Here is a 12,947-nt window from a genome sequence, read left to right as displayed (position 1 = left end):
TCTCAGGTTTAAATCTATTAGGGAAATCTTGAGGTTTAGACCATATTTTTCTGGTTAAAATATTAAGATATTAAGTTAGCCGACGGCTTTAATGGAGCTATTTTTTCATCACTATTCACACTGGCAAATCAATGATTAGAATGTTCCTCAAGAATTGAAATTTATTTTCATGATTTCGAATAATTAAATCAAAAAAAACCCATAAATAAAGTGAAGTCAGGGGAAAAGGAGGTAAACAGTTTTTAAAATAGAGATAGGTGTATATTTTAATATGTTAAAATTTTTTTAAAAAAATTTCTTCCAAAGATGGAGGTAGCCTGATGAGGCAAATCTATCAATCTATCGGGACCCTGGAAGGAATAACCCACTTCGGGCGTATGCCAGCGAGTTAATAACTAAAGCTCATACAATTTGAAAAGATTATATAAATTTAATTATTAAAAATTAAAATTATTTTCTACTTATTTATTTAAAAATTAAATATTAATTAGGGCGCGATATAGAGGTTTCAGAATTTATGTTTGCATAATTCCCAGCATCGGAGTTTTGTTAACTTTTTAAATATATTATATATATATATATTTATGGTAAAATGTTATTCCTAGTTAAAATGTAATAGTAACTCGTCAGAATTAAGCTAATTTAAAAGAAAATAAAGAAATATATCGTAAGACGGAAAAGAAAATGGGGAAGGAAAAGTGTGTCCTGGAAAGCAACTTGGAAAGTAGACTGTCATTGAAGATTATGGAGTGAGTTTGACTTGAGAATAGACATGGCCAGCTTCCGAAAGCTTTTTAAGTGTACGTCCAAAATCTTTGAAAAAGGAAAAATGTTTACCAAAGGAAGTTAGGATAAATATAATTGGTATGAAAACGTAATCTTCTGAAATTTCTGAATGTTTGAAGTTTAAGTGATTGGTTGGAGTTTGGTTATTGGATCTATGCATGAATAGTCTCAAACTAGAAATTGTGATCTTTGTGTGATCAGAGTGATTCCACAAGGCCGCTTTATATCTGAACTAAAAAGTCCAGGTGGTTCAGGAAAGGCAGGTAATTGGGCCAATTTACAGGCTCGATGGATAAGAAGTGCATTGGTTGTGCCTGAAGATTTGACCTTTACATGATGGGGAATATAAACTAGCTTCTTTTACTATCCATGGGACTATTGTAGCCAGAACAGATCCGAGGAAAAGTTATCACACAGTTAAGGGAATTCCAATAGCATTGGTTAGCTCATTGTAGATGACATGGCGCTGAAGAATGGTGAAAGGGACATTTTTTTTTCATGTCCAATAAGAATTTTTTTTTATAGAAATTTTCCGTCCGACCAATGAGAATTGACTATTATTTTTTTCAAAATATCCGAGTACAATCCAAATACGATTTATCTAGAAATACGGAATTAAGTGCTAGAATGGGGTGGGGGAGGGGGTGATGTTTTTTTCTTGATTTAACAATATAATTTAAAATGTTGACGAGATCGAAATCAAGATTTGGCTAGCGATCACTTCCGATATAATGTCTCCGAGTCTGAGTGATCTGAGTTCTTTATTAACTTCAGATAGATCCGGGCGCAGTGCTAACTGGACCCAAACCATCATCTAAAAATTTCGCGGTTAACGTATATAATGAGAATTTATTAGAATCTTCTCCAAAGAAGTCCATCTAAACAACTACCATATAAATTTTTTTTGACAACTGGGTTGTATTGTTTAGCCAAAATAATATTCTTCAAGCCTCGAAATTTTGTTTATAAGATGTTCAAACGTTTCTCCCATATAGAAGCAAAATCTCTAGGTTTGCGTAATTTTTTTTTGACTATATTGGGCTAGTCGTTTAACAACTCTACTTGCTATTATTGTTAATAACGCTAACAGTGTCGAAAAGGTTTATTTTTGAAAGATCTTCGATCCCCACCAGAACAAGAGGGAAATAATATAATAAAATCCAGCAGATTGTTCAATAGCTACTACTGCGATCGATAAAATAAAAATTGCCATTTATTTTCTTTTTTTTTGTGAAATTTAAATTAATTTTATTTATATCATACAACTCTAACCATATTTATTTTATTAAATTAATAATGATTTATTCATTATTGACATAATTAGAGAATGGGCGAGCCTTGCGGAAGTTCGCAACATGGAACCTGCGAAGAAGGATATAGATGTATATTCGAAGATTTCGGGAGCTTCGGTAGATGCGTTGGTCCGACTCCATTTTGACCCTAAATAAATATTAAAAATAAATAATTAATGCTTTATTTCAATTTGTATATGTATATATTAAGTATATGTTATATGTTAGTATAAGATATGACTTATGAATGTATAATTAAATTTATATGCATTGTTTTTTATAACTCGTAAACGTGTATTGAAATAAAGTTTTATCATGATTTTATTATGATCGTTTAAAGAAAAAAAGGCGGGAATAAGGGTCAACAGGACAGTACCTTCACTAGGGAATTAAGGGGTCACTCGACTCATATAATTTAGTGTTGTTGAAATCATTAAACCTTGACCAACTCTAATACGATTTAGCCAAACTTTTAGACTAAAAAAAAATTGACTTAAACCTCCGAGTTGAGTCTCGCTTTAAGCTTAAAATAGGTTAATTTAACAAATACTATACATCCAATAATATTTTTACCCCATCCTTATCAAATAAAACAAAAATTTAATCAATATATCATTTTTGTTTTCGAAATTAAAGCCAGACCTGACCACAGTCCGATTCTCAGAAAATATATAAGGCCGGAACCGATTTGGTTCGGGGCCTGGCCTATTTTAGCAGATCTCTGATATAGTTAAAACTTTTAATTATTTAATATTTTGCAGAGCTGTTAAAGGATCTAGATACAAAAATGTGGTATCTGTACCTGTATCTAGATAAATTTTTGATTAAAATATCTGTATCTAGATATTATTTTAGACGATGTATCAGTTATCTAGATCCATTTAAAAAGTATCTTTTAACAACTCTGATATTTTGTGAAAAATTACGGCGTTTGAAATTTTTTTTACTTTTTGACTCCGGTTAAAGAATCTTGTTATACAAAAAAAAATTATTTAAGAAAAAAAAATATATAGTCGCACGCGCACAATATCATTATATAATCTTGAAAAAGATAAAATATTAAGCATTCAATTTTAATACACTAGAAGAAAATCCCAGGAATCTTAGGTCTCATAATACGCGGTTTCCCTTATATGATTATTAATATTAAAAATGTATATTATATATATATATATCAGATACCTGCAGAAGTACTATTTGTACGGCCAGGGCCGGATTTTTTTTGAAAATCGGCCCGGCCCGGGTTTGTATTTTTAGGCCCGGCTCGGATATTTTAAAAAATATATAATTTTTGTTATAGATAATAATGGGGATTTAAAGTATTTGGTTCCGGTTATTTTTTTTAAAATTGGGCTTAGGGCCGAGCCTGCAGGTCTCTGCTATATATTTCATATCCTAGGAGCTGCACTTCCGGAAAAGAAAACGCAGAGAAAACGAAATAAAAGAAATGAAAAGAAAAAGAAAGAAAAAGAAGAAAATAAAAGAAATTAAAAGAATTTTATGAATCCTTTTTGTCAAAAATATTCTAAACAAAATTCTCTCCAAATAAATATGACCAATCATAACTTCTATCTCGTATCTTTGGTCTTATCCCTTTTATCTTGCTTTTATTAAAATAATATTTAAAATAAAATAAAAAGATAATGATGATATGCCAAAATCGCTATAAATAAAAAGGGGGGAAGGGAGAGAAAAAAATTAAAATTCCGGACTCGTATCATTAAACAAATTAAGACAATAGTGAAGAATTTAATGAGTGTAATAAGAATTGATAACGATTTACAAATAGTAAATTTAGCATAATAAAAATATAAATTATGAAGGAAAGGTCATTCGTTTTATATTTACAAGATAATCTCTTTCTATTAGTTGGTAATTTAATTTTAAAAAAAAATTTACGAAAATAAAGGAAGGAAGAAAAGTTTGGATAGAAACTGGGGAAAACTCATTTACTTAAATATAGAGCCCGAAGTTCTAACCCGAATTGGAGTTCGAGAATCTTGAATTGTTTGGTTAGACGTTGAGAACACGGGATAAAACGGGTAGAGATTTTATGGACCATAATCAAACCAGGGGTATTTTCGAACCGGGGAGGGTTCGGACCCATTTCAGAAAATGGCTTCCAGTTAAGTTTGTTTTATTTAAATTTCAGCTAAATAGAATTAAAAAATTCCTGAACCCGAATTCGGACATGAACACACTTCCCCCCTTTTCAATAAATCGACCTATTTTACAGGTGGCGCTCAACCCTGTAAAATAACCCCGTAAAACTCAAAAATTTATAAATTTTTGTCTGACTGATCCAATCAGTGTATTTTTTTTAATATAAAGATGCCCAATGGGTAGGCTCATGAGGCCCATCTGGTCGGGTCTGGTCTATGGCTAAATTGGTTGAAGACTCTCATTAGGTCCAAATTTTTACTTTAAAAATGGGCCTTAGTTAGATATAATTCCTTGGTAGGGGAGACTGGGGATCTAACGATTCCGAAGTTCTTGTGAACCTTGGGGTTTTATTTCTAGAGTACTTCAACTCGAATGGTCTATTTTTGTTTAACCAAATATGTATAACTATATTTTATGCATACGTGGCTATAATTTTTTTAATATTGGATTATAATAACATATTAAAATTTTTAAAACAAAATATACGATTTTATACCCTCAAAAAGTAACCTTTTTAAAAATGCTGCAATTTAATCAAAAATTAAAAAATAATAAAGGTTTTAATTAATCCATTAAAAAAAAAATTAAACCATTTTAGTGTTATTAAACGGCTCGTTTTGAGTCGCTTTTTAAAAACGGCTAACTCAATATATCATCCAGAAAAATATTAGGCATGCCTCAAGATTTTGTTCATAGAAGGAACAAAGGTCTGGGCATCTATTAGCGAAATCTCGAGGCTTATGCCATATTTTTCTGGCTAAAATATTGAGTTAGCCGTTTTTTAAAATAGGCTCAAAACGAGCCGTTCTAACAACATTACCTATTCTATATTTAAAAAAAAAAATTTATTTGAACAAAAATTAAATTTTTTAAAAGTGATTGGCGATCTGGGGACCAACTTCTTTTTGTGAGCGTTATTTTTAAAGTTTATATTTTTGCTTATTGAAATTTGAATATGGTAAGAAAGAAATCATAATTAAGGGATAGAAAGAAAGAAATGAAAATCTTTCCTTACTGAACCGTTACCGAGAAAACAAACTTAGGTTGGGCAAAAGTAAAAATAAGATTATTAATCAATTATTAATTAATGAAACAACAAGATTTAACATGGTCTACATTCAGGTCAAATATTCAAGAAAGTGAGAAAAAAAAACTATTAATTATCAAATTATCCTAATAAATGCATCTAAATCTAAAATGTTTATGAGGTCTTTGTCCCTCTTAAATTACCTTAGTTTGGGCAAAAGTAAAAATAAGATTATTAATCAATTATTAATTAATGAAACAACAAGATTTAACATGGTTTACATTCAGGTCAAATATTCAAGAAAGTGAAGAGAAAAAAACTATTAATTATCCAATTATCCTAATAAATACATCTAAATCTAAAATGTTTATAAGGTCTTTGTCCCTCTGAAGCCTATTGCACCATTCTTTATTTGTTTTAAATTGTCAATAAATTTCACTAATTTTTTTTTTTTAAAATTATTTTCCATTATGGCGTATTTTTATCGATAAAGTAGTCTCAATTATATATATAATAAATATAATATTTAAAAAAAAATAATCAATATTAGCAGCTCAAGAGCGGCTCATGATGGAAAAGCTCATACTTCCCCCGTGGGGTGTATCTCATCTATTCCCCAATATTTTTTGTTTTCGGAAAGTAAATAAGTGAAAATAAAATGAGATATTTATTTATTCAATAGTAGTTTTAATTTTATCGAGGTTTTGCCTCTTAGGGCCTCGCATATTCCTCGGTTTCCCCCTACTATTCTTGCCATATGATATTTATAAACCCGATAAGAGTTAAAATCTAGGTCCGATCCGTCCAAGTCCGGGAGAATGTTTGTTCGAGTGCGACATGTGACTTGAATCCGCTTCATTAGGTACTCTAGAGCGAAGAACAAAACAGCGAAAAAATTGAGAATCTTGCTTAGATCTCCCAGAAAATTTTTTAAAGTAAATTTCAAAATTGATATTAATAGATGCTGTTAGGGAAGTAAATACATCAATCTAAATTAAATTTTTTATAAAAAAAATATCTCCAAAAAAATGGACGAAATATTTTCCATATTCCTAATTTCGGGAATTAAATTTAGGACAAAGATGATATTTAGTCCAATTTTTACATATTTTTTTAAAAAAAAATTTTTCCTGAAATTACAACTGAATCTTTTAATTGAGGCAAATTGATGATGCATTTACTTCCCTAACATCTATTAATATCAATTTTCAAAATTACTCAAAAAATTTTTCAAGGATATATAGGCGAAATTCCTAATTTTTCGCTGTTTCATACCGAATTCTCGTTTTATTTATTGATTTGTCTAATAAAAATCTCTATAACTATCCACCTTTCAGCAAAATGCGACTTGTTACGGATTATTATAAACATCAATTTTTAACATAGCCAAAAAAAAAAAATTTAATTTTAAATTTAAAAAAGAAAGAAAGAAAGAAATATCGATTTGTAATATACCAAAAAAAATAACTAGCATTAACCCCTTTAAGTTATACAATTATATCAAAATGTCAAGATTTTATGATTAATACAAAACTACGAATATAATAAAATCCGACGGTTCTTTACCGGATTTCGGTCGAAAGTAAAGATTGATCGATTTGATTTAAACTTTAATATTCGAATTTTGAGCCACCTTGCGCGGTTTAGTAATGCCGTTCAGAGAGTGTTTTGTCCGATGAGTTCTATAGAGGCACACAAAAACTGATACTCGGACATTTCCATTCATTTCATTCTTCAGAATAAATCGCAACCTCAGAATTTTGTTCGATTGACTCATTAAACTGCCAGGAAATATCAAGTTCACCCCCCCCCCCTCCTTAAAACTATTTACTTTCCATGGGGGGTCTCTTCAATTCCATTTTGTTTTCATCCAAATTGTTGACAATTGTCTACCCGTATGGTCTCTCATATACTGGCTAACCTACCAGGCTATTATACTTTACTTATCGTCCTCGCCCATTGTTGTGATTGACGTCGGAGTATTGAGAGCTGTCAATCAAGGATTATTAATTATTATGATATTTTTTGTAATTTCAGGCATTGTTAAAGGATTAACATATAATAAATAATCTAATAAATACGAATTACAACAACCATTATGGCCTTCTACCAGATGCGTACGCAGAAATTTGTTGTGGGGGGATTGAGAGGTGGGATATTTTTAAAAAAAGAATCTAGGAAGTTATACCAGAATATATTAAAAAAATTTCTAATGATTTTTGTGGGAAATTTTAAAATGGTAGAATATAAATATATGTCGTATGGGGATATGGAATCCGTGGGGATTCTGAATCTCTTGATTTTAAATAATTTACTAAGGGCGATTTTTTAGATTTATTAGATAAATCTAATTATTGCAGGAATTGCATTTCGGCATGTGCAGATTACCCAAACTGTAAATTTCAAACAATTTTGCTATGAACCTAAAACTACTCCTAATTTATATATGGATTTTTTCTCATATAAATTAAAAAATACCAAAATATCTATGGCTGAAATTGGCTGAAATTTATAGGGTACTCTATACATGATAGAATAGATTTCCGGTTAAGTCGGAATTTATATTTTTTTAAATCGCCCTCGGTATTGGATTTAAGATCAAAAGATTACGAATCCCCGCGGATTCCGGATCCCCCATACGACACACATACATACATATATATATATATATACAAGGAAAATTCGAAATGGAATTCATCATAGAATAAATTAGTAGTTGTATTTATTTTCTGCCGTGAAAATGTGATAATAAATATGAGGAAGGAATGATTATAAAATATAAATAAATTTTATAATCATAAAAAAAAAGTAATATTTTTGTAAGATATTTTAGTCGGCGCATAAATTTTTTGACTTTGAAGGGGGGATTTGCCATCTGTTCTTCCCCGCCCCCTCTGCATATGCGTCCGCCTTCTACACTTGTATTTAAATATAGATCTAGAGAATTTTTTTGCACAAGTAGTCTAAACCGGCAAGATAAATTTTTACGAAAAGTCCGCCTTGGTCGGCTAAAAATTTTTTTATACTAATTCTTTCGGCCATTATGGCAATTTCTAGATAACATTTTAAATATTATAGTTACTTGTTTTATAATATTTTACTGCCTCCCAGTTCAAAAAATAAATTTATTCTGAGAAATTCACTGCATTTAACCCTGAAAATATTATTTATTTTTTTCCCCCGCAATTTATTTTATTATATCCATAGAAGTAATTGCGTTGAGTGAGTACTCAAGCTGAACTTTTAAAGATGGTTTCTCAGAATTCTGGGCACGAGCCTATAAAATATTATATTTTTAAAAACGGCTAACTTAATATTTTAGCACTAGAAATATATTTTCTAAGTCCCGAGATTTCATTAGTAGATGTTCTATATGATCAAAATCTTAAGGCCCGCGTATAATATTTTTCTGGGATAAAATATTGAGTTAGCCATTTTTAAATTCGGTTTTTAAACGAGCCGTTTAACAACATACATTAACCATATCTTACATATGAAATATTATATATTTGATAATGATTATTTATAATAAAAAATATAATTTGTTATTATTATTTTTTTTTTAAATATATAATGTTTTAAAAAAAATTAATATATAAAAGTATAAAATAAAATCGGCCATATGATAAAATAGAAAATATATTATTTCTTCCCCCATCTCCTATCTTTTATAAGTTTAAAATTATTTATTTATTTTATTTTTTTTTGAAAAACAATATTATTCCTGTTAAAAATTGCCGAAAAAAATTACAAAATTACCCATAATTTACTCTAAAATATTTAATAAATTTCCGTTTTTTTATCCCACTAAAATTTAAACAGTGAATTTTATGAAAACGAAAAACAATTTGTGTTGGACTCTATTATTCAATTGTCAATTATCAGCGGAATTAGCTGGAATCAGAGATTGAAAAAAAAGATATACTTGTGGTTTTGGGGAAGGAAAATGTTTATTTTCCCCTCCTAAAATAAATAATTATATATTAATTTTTATGCCACGATTCGTTTAGTTATTATATATATTATCATCATTATCATCATGTTTTTGAAAAGTTCTGGAATAAAAGGGATTCTAAGTAAGAAAAAAAAAATTAGAATTATTTACACAATCACTTTGCTATACAATTTTTATTTTTCAGAAAATATAATTATTTATTATTAATAGAATAATTATTAAATTTAAAGTGGAGGAAGAAAGTGAAAAGGGATGAAGGAAGAAACAGATAGAAGGTAGAAGTGAAAAGAAGTGTGGTTAAACTGGTCGATCTGAGCCGATTTTTTAAAAACGGCTAACTCAATGTTTTATTCAGAAAAATATTAGGCAAGCCTATAGATTTTGCTCATAGATGATAGCGATTTCGAGGCATAGCCAATATTTTTCTGGCTAAAATATTGAGTTAGCCCTTTTTAAAAAAATCGGCTAAAATCGAACCATTTAACAACACTAGCGAAAAGGAAAAAGGAGGCCAGGAAATATGTGAAAGATGGTCGTTAGTTTCTGCTATTCTTCCCTAAAGATAGAACACCATAAATTTTCGCATATGATCGGTTCAGAGGAATAGATGATCTTTTAAAATTAATGTTTTTATAATATAAAGATTTCTAAAAAGTTGAGTATATTAAATTTATTTTGATTTTCAAAGAATACGGAAAGAAAAAATTTATATATATATATATTCGATTTTTAAATTTATCTGCGGTGGAGGTGGCCATTTTCGATTTTCAAATTTTCTATTAGGAAAAAAATAATTTAAAAAAAAACCACAAAATAAATGATTGATTGAATTCTGTTCTAATTTTATCAAAAATAGAAAATAATTTCTTTTTTTTTGGAACGCAGCACATTCTAAAACATGATTTTAAAAGAATCAATATCTTCCGGCCCGTACCCGGTGAGTCCGGCCCGGTTCGGCCCGTACCCGGTGAGTCCGGCCCGGTTCGGCCCGAATATCTTTTTTTTTAAAGTTATAATTATTGTATTTTCTTTTTGTTTAAAAAAAAATTGATTTTACAAAATTAAAAAGTATAAAGGGGTTAAATTTTTTTTTTTGCATACCAATAAAACTAGTGTAGTAAAACGGCTCGTTTTGAGCCGATTTTTAAAAACGGGGTACCTCAATATTTTAGCCTGAAAAATATTGCCTAAGCCTAGAGATTTCGCTAATAGATGTCCAAAACATATGTTCCTTCTACTAACAAAATTTTGAGGCTTGCGTAATACTAACCGTTTAACAACACTAAAACAGGTAAGGCTCTGCATTCTAAATTGAAGTTTTTCTTTAAAAGTTCATTATAAAATTCTCTGAAAACCTATAGGGTAGATAATTATACACCTATAGGAATGCGTTTCTCTCAAGATGAATTTTTATAAAAATTTAAAATAACGCGCTCAAATTAATGATTTATTATGCAAAAAATACAACAAAACCTATGTTTTTTTTTGCAGTATACTTTCCAAATCATGAATTTTAAAAGAATCCAATAGATTCTATCTTTTTAGAATTATTATATTTTCTTTTGTTTAAAAATTGATTTTACAAAAATTAAAAATAAAGGGTTTAAATTTTTTTTTGTATACCAATAAACATTGTAAGGCGATAATTTAATAGGTTTTTTCCCGATATGCACTGTTAGGGGTTTTGCCCTTTTTAAATTGAAAATTTTTCTTTAAAAAATTCATTATTTAAAATTGTCTGAAAACTTATAAGGTGGGTAGTAATTTTTAGTGTTGTTCGGTTCGATTTAAGCCGATTTTTAAAAACGGCTAACTCATTATTGTAGTCGGAAAAATATTGTCTAAGGCTGCATTCATAGTGATTGACTTTTGACGGAACGGATGTAAAAAACGGATCCGTCTCCACTATGAATGCAGCCTAAAACCTCGCGATTTCGCTAATAGATGTCCAAACCGTTGTGCCATCTATGAGTAGGATCTTCAGCCTTGCGTAAATATTATTCTGGATAAAATATTGAGTTAGTCGGTTTTAAAAATCGGGTCAAATCGAACCGTTTAACAACACTAGTAATTATACACCTAGCGGAATGCATTTTATCAGATTTTTTTTTTAAATTTTAAAAATAACGCGCTCAAATTAAAAATGAGTTAGAAATTCAAAAATTGCACAAGGCGCGTTATTTTAAATTTTAAAAAATCTGATTTTTTGCCAGAAATGCTTTCCGATATATATGTGTAAAATGACTATCCTCAAAAAATTTCAGACAATTTTATAATGGAACTTTTAAAGAAATTTCGATTTTAAAACGCAAAACTTTAATACTCATGTCCGGGAAAATATATCAAACTAATCGCATTTACCCCAATAAACAAATTCAAGTGTTATTTTCGAAAATTAAATTCTCTAAGGATTTAACAAATTTCTAAACAAAAAAAAAGGTTTTTTAGGAAGATACATTTATAGAATAAAAAGATTTGTAACTTTTTTTGGGGGGGGGGGAGAAAGAATTGGATAAATTATTTTTTCGAAGTATTTAGGTGATTTTCTAGGTTCCTATGATTAGAGAATCATCAAGCATCTCATGTCTAGATTTCCTTATAAATGATTTATGCTTCAATCAAAAAAAAAATCAAAGGATAAATTTAAAAAATGCCTAAGAAAAACCTCTGCTCATTAACGTAGCCACGGGGAAGTAAGGGGAAAATCCCCACCTTCATATATCAATATAAAGTTGAATTTGAAAAAAAAAATTGGTAAAATATTGTATATACTTTATTTTTATAAAAACTCTACTACAGCCAAAGGCACCCTAAAAACCTACAATAAAATATATGGGGGAGGAAAACCCAACTCTAATAGTGTTTCCCCCTTTCCTCATAGCCAAAAATCCTGGCTAAGTTTTATGCCTCTGCTTAAGATAGGAAGGACGTCTTGTGATAACCAACACCATAGTATTCTTCTCTATTATCTAAACCTATTTTTAAACGAATCTAAAAATGACACGATAAGTTTTATAATAATAAATCGCCGAGTTTTATCGCTATAACCACAATTATTATTTTAACCATATTGGCTCAAGGTTTTGCCTCTCGTTTTTTAGTTCTGAAGCACATTTTCAAGATTTCTACATACCATTAATTATGTTCCCCATCAGGTTGAGATTTGAGGACGATCCTTTTATTTATACACCAGCTTTGCCACGTTTAAACCTGAATAGTCAGAAAAATGAGCACATAATTTCCATATTTCGGAAGGGAACTTGTGTTCTTTTTTCATAAATATATCGGACACCTGAATGTTCGGTTCAAGGGTATGACCGGGTCATCAAATTTCACTTAAAATATACCGGGCCATTTACCCGGTCGTGGCCGGTCGGTCTAAAAGTTATTAAAATTAGGTCGGGCCAATTATTTTAAAGCTAGCCTATTATCAAATATTAAAATATGTATATATAATTAATAATTTCGTTTCTTATCATATTCCCATCTCAAAACCATTTATACATCTCTCATTAGAAAATAACTAGTTTATAAAAAGAAGGCAAAATTAGTTTTTAAAATAGTTTCACTCAAGTTAAAATAAACTTTCCACACATCAAATTTTAAATACCTATATATAATTATTTTTTTTCCTCATAGAGTTAAAATTAATTTAAATATCTAAATTTCCGCTAAATAGAGTTTAAAATTCTTGAACCGGGTTAATAACCCTGGTTATAACTAT

The 12,947-nt window shown here is 29.4% G+C and overlaps 1 protein-coding gene across 1 annotated transcript in view; it reads left to right on the top strand.

Moving 5' to 3' along the window:
- The first annotated feature begins 9,225 nt into the window (after window positions 1-9,225).
- Window positions 9,226-12,947, top strand: part of LOC135927682 (uncharacterized) — a 31,267-nt gene continuing 27,545 nt past the window's right edge. Inside the window, exon 1 of the mRNA XM_065463838.1 lies at window positions 9,226-9,344. The gene's annotated coding sequence lies outside the window, so the exon portion shown is untranslated. The remainder of the gene's footprint in view (window positions 9,345-12,947) is intronic.

This window comes from Gordionus sp. m RMFG-2023, chromosome 3, assembly GCF_954871325.1.
Source record: "Gordionus sp. m RMFG-2023 chromosome 3, tfGorSpeb1-WG-v2, whole genome shotgun sequence".
NCBI lineage: Eukaryota > Metazoa > Nematomorpha > Gordioida > Chordodea > Parachordodidae > Gordionus > Gordionus sp. m RMFG-2023.
This window is presented reverse-complemented; position numbering and strand designations above follow the sequence as displayed.